The sequence below is a fragment of the Saccostrea echinata genome, unplaced genomic scaffold, assembly GCF_033153115.1.
Source record: "Saccostrea echinata isolate AGI-Se365-2 ecotype Australia unplaced genomic scaffold, CSIRO_AGI_Sech_v1 ptg000015l, whole genome shotgun sequence".
In the NCBI taxonomy this organism is placed as follows: Eukaryota; Metazoa; Mollusca; class Bivalvia; order Ostreida; family Ostreidae; genus Saccostrea; species Saccostrea echinata.
In genome coordinates this window covers 7,799,200-7,806,375 of record NW_026889764.1, presented here as the reverse complement: position 1 = coordinate 7,806,375, position 7,176 = coordinate 7,799,200, and the positions used below count along the sequence as shown (strand labels likewise).

The 7,176-nt window shown below is 33.3% G+C and overlaps 1 pseudogene; it reads right to left on the bottom strand.

Annotated features, from left to right (window-relative positions):
• Nucleotides 1-4,140: 4,140 nt before the first annotated feature.
• LOC133187468 (uncharacterized) lies at nt 4,141-5,371 on the bottom strand (annotated as a pseudogene).
• Between the last annotated feature and the right edge of the window lie 1,805 nt (nt 5,372-7,176).

Below are 7,176 nucleotides of genomic sequence, written 5' to 3'. Positions count from 1 at the left end.
CGGTTTACATGGTATTATCTGAAGGACTGGTCCCCACATCCCCAGTGGATTTGAACCTGAGACTTAAGGATTAAATCCTTACTCGCGACTCTAGATTACAAACTCTATCCTTTGCGCCACATGGGGGATTTCACAAGATTAAGTGTTTTGAGCAGTCCTATTCTCATGTAATTATAAACTCTATGTTGAACAAACCTGCAAAGATGATGTATGTACATGTAAATGTTTCAGGGTACCAATCCTTGATTTGACTTAGATTTTCTGGATTAATGACCAGTTTTTAGAGAAGGTTCATTCAAAGTAACAATATACTCATTGGTGATCAGTAAACATAGATGATATATCCTGCTTCTGATGCTGGATGTAACATACATTTTCAGGGTTATTGAGCAGTTTAATCTAACCCAGACCAACTTGCATAGATTTTGGATCCAGGTGATATACATTACCAGAGTGTTTGTTGAGTGAGATTTTGCCTTACTAGTAGATAACATTTATAGAAGTGAGCTTTGTATTCTTTGATTAGGTATGTTTTTTCTTTGCTCAGGATATATATACCATCAGTGCCAACTACCATACATTTTGTATAATAGATGTAGCTGTTGTTCAACTGAATATGATAAAACTGTGGATGAAAATAATTTGATTTTTGTACCTTTGAATGTATTGAATTAATTTGTAAAAGCTGTTATGATACAATGTTTGATTTTTATAAAAGTTTTTAGCATATGCAATCAATAAATGTATCAACATTTTTATTTTATTATACTTTTTACCCTGCAAACTTCTTAAAAACAGAATAGTAATGATCCATTTAACTGATACTAGGTTAGTGTCACATTGTACTGGTATATCATGTATACTGAACTGTAAATAAGAAACATCTAAATACTTTGTAAAATCACAGCATGAATCATTGGATTATGTAAGAAGTGCACTATCTTGTGCTTTGGTATGGTATTAATAATAAATGTTAAACTATCATTTTTTTTTTTCAAATTAACAAAGGATATGCTTGAGTGACTGTATTTTGACTAGCAGTAAAAATAAAATGATTTTTAAGCATTTGAATTATTTTGATTCATGGTCTCTGCAAGTTTAATGATAGCAAATATGTATATTGAACATGGCATCCACATATTGCTATACTGGATGGGGCATAACTTTTACTGAATCTTAATCACAACCTTGAAATTTTATGTAGTACATGTACTCTTGGTTTCAACTGGTCAAATGTATTCTTAAATCACAAAGAATTTAAACAAATGTAGGAATAGGTCAGAACTTCATCAATTAGTTGGAAAGCGAATGCACTCGGTGACGAAGCTGGGTATAAATAGCAGGAAAAACTACTTGATGTCCACTGTGAACTTTGTGTCCTCAACAAAACAATATGGAGTATACTATACTTGGTCTAAAGAATAATCTATGTCTGCATTCACTTTTAGGTTAAACTGTTTTGGGCATTGAGAGTTTGTTTGTTGTTTAACGTCCCTCTGGAGAATTTTTCACTCATATGGAGATGCCAACACTTGCCGATGGAGAGATGCAAATGACCTATACTCGGCACTCATGGCCAATGGGCAGTGAGAGATCTTTTTCATGCCAGCATCTACTGCGACACTGGACCTCTGTTTGTATGAAGGACCGGTCTCTACGTCCCACAGTGGGATTCAAACATGTGACAAAAGGATCAACTAACTCCACGACTCTAGAGCAGAGGCTCTTTCCACTGCACCACGTGGGCGACAGCATTGAGAGTTAAATGTGGATATCAGAACAAGCTACTCTGGGCTTATACTCTCTATATATTGATTGATTGTATGTTGTTTAACATTCCTCTCGAGATTTTTTCACTTATATGGAGACACCACCACATGCCGGTGGAGATCTGCAAATTTTGTCCTATACTCGGCACTTACGGCCATTGAGCATCGAGGGATTTTTTTCGTGCCAGCACCTACTGCGACACAGGACCTTGATTTATATGGTCTCATCTGAAGGACCGGTCTCCCCATCCCACAGTGGGATTTGAACCTGCAACGTAAGGATCAACTCCTTACTTCGCTACTCTAGAGCAGACGCTCTAACCACTGCGCCACGGGGGCAACTACTCTCTATTTAAGTCACTTGTGCAATGACTTTAATTTAATTCAAAGTTTTGTACTGATCATGTTGAGTCACATTAGCACAAATATCTTTCTGCTGACCTTGACTAATGACCATCCGCAACTATTCTGGTTGGAAACAATATGTTAATTAATGCATAATAAGTGAAATTGCTATGAAAGAAAAATGGTCTACTTAAACCACAAGTTATATTTATAAAAAATATACACTGGTCTCCTTAAGTCATATGAGAGAAACATAAAATATTAAGGAGACCATTTTTTTCATATATTTTTAGGAGGCATTTATTATGAAAAAATAAAGCAAGAGTCGACTAAATGGTGTTCTATAGATCTTTGATCTGGTATTTCTTTTTAGAAAAAAGCAAATTTAAAAAATCTGTATATTGTCTCCTTAAGCCATATATAATGGTCTGGTCTCCCTAGTCCTTAAATCAGAGTTATATATATATATATATATATATATATATATATATATATATATATATATATATATATATATATATATATATATATATATATATATATATATATATATATATATATATATATATATATATATATATATATATATATATATATATATCACATATATATCACATATATATATATATAATTTTGAAAAAGTAAATATCCAAAAAATCACAAATCCATGTAAGTGCCCGAAGATCCAGGAATGGCGACAAAGTTTTCAGTGAATATGATCGATTTGTGATTTCATTTGGGATATATACTTTTTTAAATATGATCGATTTTCAAAATGGTAAGATTTTGAATTAAATGACTAAATTTAAATGCAAAAGAAATTGTGTGATACACAACTATGAACATTTGTTCGTGCGTGCAGATTCCTTACTACCCAAGACATGTGCAATGAGGCACGGTTCTGGGTTTTTTTTTCTGTCAGTAAAATTGAAGTTGATTTTAATGATCGAAAATTTATTCAAGCAGATATTGCAGTTTAAATTATTTTCTATAATATAAGATTGACAACAAAGTATAAATTGCATTTCCTTTGATAAAATGTCCTGGCGATTCAGAAACGTGACCGTAGACTATAAAACGTTTTAAGGGCCCCTCTCTGCGGCGACCTATAGAAATTAGTGTCCGGAGCACATCTTTTCTCCCCTTGCTCCAGTCTGGTTCATACTTCCACAGAGTGTCTGTGGTCAAAGGGTGTGCAGTGACCTTGAATAGTATTTTTTACTTGCTTAATCTTGTTCAGAACCAAAAATAAATGGCTTTAGGTAAAGGGTAATGAGTCTGAAATAAAAGTTTTATGCCAACTGGACAATTTCTAAGTTTTAGGTCAAGGTCAAAGCAAAATTCTCTGAAATGCTTTTCATCCTATTGTCCATTACTTGAGTGGGGCCCTATTTGATGGTAGACATCTCAATGGTTCATGAATTCAGTGAAGTTCTACATGAAACAGTTTAAGAATAAAAGGTATGAAGTGCACTTAACTAATTTAATATTTTAAACAATAAAAATGGTAATATAAAATGTGACCAAAATCGTAACAATGTCCTTTTTAATGTCAAGTAGATATGTTCTGAATGAGGGAGAGTAGATCTAGAGCTTTTATTATTTACAGGTGCATTATTTATGACAGCTTCATTAAAAAGGAACAATTCTTTTTAATTTTTTACCTTGAATTAAAAATTTGACCTAGTTATCTAAAAAAAAAATGCTGACCAAATGCATTCTTTATTTCATAGGAAAGTACGCTTTTGTACTCTTACTTCAACACTCAACAGTACTCATTACAATTTTTTGAATTTATTATGATTTTTGACCTTGACGGTTAAAGCAGATTTAAAAAAGAATAATTACTAATATTATGTACTATTAATTATATACTTTACTAGAAATACACATTTGCGATTAAATACACAAAACCTCGCAAAGATACAATTTCTCATTCCTTTATCAAACAATATTCGGAACATAAAGAAAAATGTACCTCCTTAAAACAACAAGAGTGAAGTAAATGTATGTAGATACGTGTAATTTATAAGCGATCTACATAGTCTGTTATTCGGATAAAGAGTTTTGTTGCTTCTTCTAGTGTGTTTGGTGGGTAATTCAAACCGTTTTCCATTCTTATTTGAGTACCAATAACTTTAAATTCAATTGAAACACCATTGCAGGAGGGTAGGCACAATATTCTTGTTCTATATGCCATTCAGATTATCAGGTACAGGCATTTTGAGATCTCTTGTTTGGTAAATTTCGGGCTGAAAATACATAACATCTGGTTTTCCAGACGGACAATTTGCATTGTGGTTTCTTCTAATTGTGTGTTCATTCCAATGCTGTATAACTCTGTTCAAATCTCTGGTGAGAATTGGTAAGAAACAATACCTAGCACACTCCAGGTGGACTATGTCGGAGGTGTCAAAACACCTAAATTATCCATATCCTTAAAGTAATTTATCCAAAAATTGCCACACATTTCTCGTAAACACCGCCAAAATCGCTCTATTCTTGTATTTCTATATGACGATCCATACCTAAAACTTGATAGTCCTTGCAAGGGATCCTGGTGATTTCATCTCAAAGCGTATTGCAAATCTGGAACTATGGAGTTTTCATGATCAGTACCCCTGTCTGCGTATACGACTACAGGAACCCCGTTTATTTCTTTGATATAATCTACATAAAATCTGGATATATACTCAGGGTTTTTGTTAGAATTGCAAGCTCTGAGCCAGAGAATACGTCTTGAAAAGCCATCTACACAGCCATGAATGGAAATTCCGAATGATTTTAACTTGTCCCAGCCATGTAGATGAACACAAAAATTAGGCCCTTCGTTAATATACCTTCTACGCTGAAGACGACGTTATTACACCTACTGCGTCCAAAACAATTAATGCAAGGCGCACCAATTCACAAGACACATTGAGGTTATGATCGATTAGCAGACGTCTCCTCATTCCTCTATAGCCTATGTCACCGCCCGAGCCTGAAAGTTCATGTAGAATATCCGTTACAATGTCCTCCAAACGTGGCTGGTTGTTTCGTCTCGTCAGATTCATTTCCCTTAAAACTCGATGAATTTGTCTTGCACTAAGAGCAATGTTATGTTTGCTCGCAAGAAATCCAATGATTTCCTACATGTAATTATAAATAGTATAACCAGAGTGGTAATAAACAGCAATCATTTCATTCCTACTGAGAGATAGTCCGTCCACAACCAAACGTTGAGCCAGAGCAGGTGTATAGATTTTTTCACCCATAGTATTTTTGTCGCTGAAAAAAAATGGGAAAAAATACTTTATACACAATGAATTTTTGTTTTGCTTTCTACATGTGTAAATGTACATCAAACTAAATCATTCTATAAATACACCACGATTTGGCTTGTAAGAGTTTATTATATAAAAAAATGCAATTCAATTAAACTTATGTAAGATAGCACTTCGGATTAAGAGGAGGCAGGGGCCCCGGGCTCCCTCTTTTGTGTCCGAAATATACATAAGATTTAATAAATCAATTTTTTTGGTGTGGTCGTGGGCCCCTACCCCAACCACAAACTGGTCGGGGCCCCCTTTTCAAGATTCCTGGATCCGCCACTGAAGATAGTGTCAGAAGTATAAAAAGTACTATGTTTGATCAAATAATAGCTACATGAAGTACACATATCATTTAAGAATTGGACACTCTGTCCAAAAGAGATATTGACACCAAGAATTATTATCAGTAAGGATTATACAAAAGACCAGATTAATCAACCAAAAGATCTTCATTACATCCAATATCAGTTTTATATCAGATCTAAAACAAAGTTTTACCTTGTCAGTTGTGTACAGACCTGATGAACGTTCAGAGGTTAAGCTTCTCATTCACTGCAACCACAGATTTTGATTAAACTATACCCTCTTTCAAACAAACAGCATGCCATCATAAATAAGTTGCATGTCGACATAAATATGTTGCATGTTTACATAAATAAGTATCATGTCAACATATTCATCTTGCATGTCAACATAAATAAGTTGCATGTCAACATATTTATCTCGCATGTCAACATAACTAAGTTGCATGTCAACATAAATAAGTTGCATGTAAACATAAATAAGTTGCATGTCGACATAAATAAGTTGCATGTCAACATATTTATCTCGCATGGTAACATAACTAAGTTGCATGTCAGCATAAATAAGTCGCATGTCAACATAAATGAGTTGCATGTCGACATAAATATGTTGCATGTCAACATATTTATCTCGCATGTCAACATAAATAAGTTTCATGTCGACATAAATATGTTGCATGTCAACATATTTATTTTGCATGTTAACATAAATAAGTTGCATGTTAACATAAATAAGTAGCATCTAGCATGTTGGATGTCACCTGTGGGAGATATTTGAGATTTTTGAAGATTTTTTTATAATTTTTATTTGATTGCAATTTTCTTGCATGTCAACATATTTATGTTGCATGTTGACATAACTATCTTGCATGTCAACATATTTATCTTGCATGTCGACATATTTGATAGAAAAATAACTTGCACACAAGGGGCAGAAATATGCCACCATAATAATCAACTTGCATGTTAAAATATAACTAGAATATTGATATGAATAAGTGTCATGTAGACATAATTAAGTTGCATGTTAACATAATTATCTTGCATGTTGACATATATAAGTTGCATGTCAACATAATTCTGTTACATCTTGCTTGTATGATGTTGTGTACCGGCGTTAGGAAGTATGTTTACCAACATTAGAATTGAATTCTCTAAAAAAAAAAAATTGGTAATTTTCATGTTAACATTATTATTATGCATGTAGACATAATTATCTTGCATGTTGTCATACTTTTCTCGCATGTTAACATAATTTATCTTGCATGTAGGGGGCAGAAATATGCCACCATACGAAAGCTATTATGATTACTCAATTAGAGAAACTGTGAAAACTTATCAAAGCAAAGCGATCCTATTTGTGAAAGCTTAGATCAAATCTAACGATATATAAGGGTTAAATAAATTTGGGAACATGTTTGAATACATTTATAAACATTTTTAATT